The sequence below is a fragment of the Schistocerca cancellata genome, chromosome 3, assembly GCF_023864275.1.
Source record: "Schistocerca cancellata isolate TAMUIC-IGC-003103 chromosome 3, iqSchCanc2.1, whole genome shotgun sequence".
NCBI lineage: Eukaryota > Metazoa > Arthropoda > Insecta > Orthoptera > Acrididae > Schistocerca > Schistocerca cancellata.
Window position 1 is genome coordinate 911281440 of NC_064628.1, and position 1104 is coordinate 911282543.

Here is a 1104-nt window from a genome sequence, read left to right on the forward strand (position 1 = left end):
GACATATGACATATTTAAAATAATTATTGGCACTCATTGGCCAGTTACAAAGTATTCTTATATTTTTATAAAACCTTATTCAGTATTATTCAGAAGTTATCATTCAAAATGAGAGTCAATTATTGGCATAGCATTTATAGAGTATAACAAAAATATTATTTACAGAAATTATTGGCATAGTATTTATGCATTATTACAAAGCATCATTCAGTATTACTCAGAACTCATCATTCAAGTGACATAGGACATACATATTTAAAATGTAACCCACTGTAACTATTACTCAAGGTCTGTGGTTAGAAAACATTACGCAGAACTCGTCATTCAAGTGACATAGGACATAGTGAAAATATAACATACTGTAACTATTACTCAAGGTCTGTGGTTAGAAAACATTATTCAGGATTACTCAGAACTCTCTTAAACTGGTAGCATTATTTGGGACTGGTAATACATTTTTTGTGTGCTAGCAATGCATTGCGTTGAGATCGATAATTAATTACTGGGGCATAACAATAATTGCTTTTGAGTTATTGTTGCAAATGAAGATGTGTAACGTCATTCGTCATGAGTCAGCTGTAGCAAATTTATGAAACAAGTGGTTTAATGACCAACACAGGTTTAATGACCAACTACTTATAGCACATTAATTTCATGAATAATTTCTCCTGCAAAAAATACAAAATGGATTATTAAACTGAAAGAAGAAACGCATATTATGCTGAAAAGTAGTGAACTTCGAATTAACAGGTAGTGAAATGTGTATAAAATATATATGTTCTCTAGCTGTCCTTCTAAAGGTGGCAGGGGTAAAATACAGGGAGCGAAAGGCTATTTACAATTTGTACAGAAACCAGATGGCAGTTATAAGAGTCGAGGGACATGAAAGGGAAGCAGTGGTTGGGAAGGGAGTAAGACAGGGTTGTAGCCTCTCCCCGATGTTATTCAATCTGTATATTGAGCAAGCAGTAAAGGAAACAAAAGAAAAATTCGGGGTAGGTATTAAAATCCATGGAGAAGAAATAAAAACTTTGAGGTTCGCCGATGACATTGTAATTCTGTCAGAGACAGCAAAGGACTTGGAAGAGCAGTTGAACGGAATGA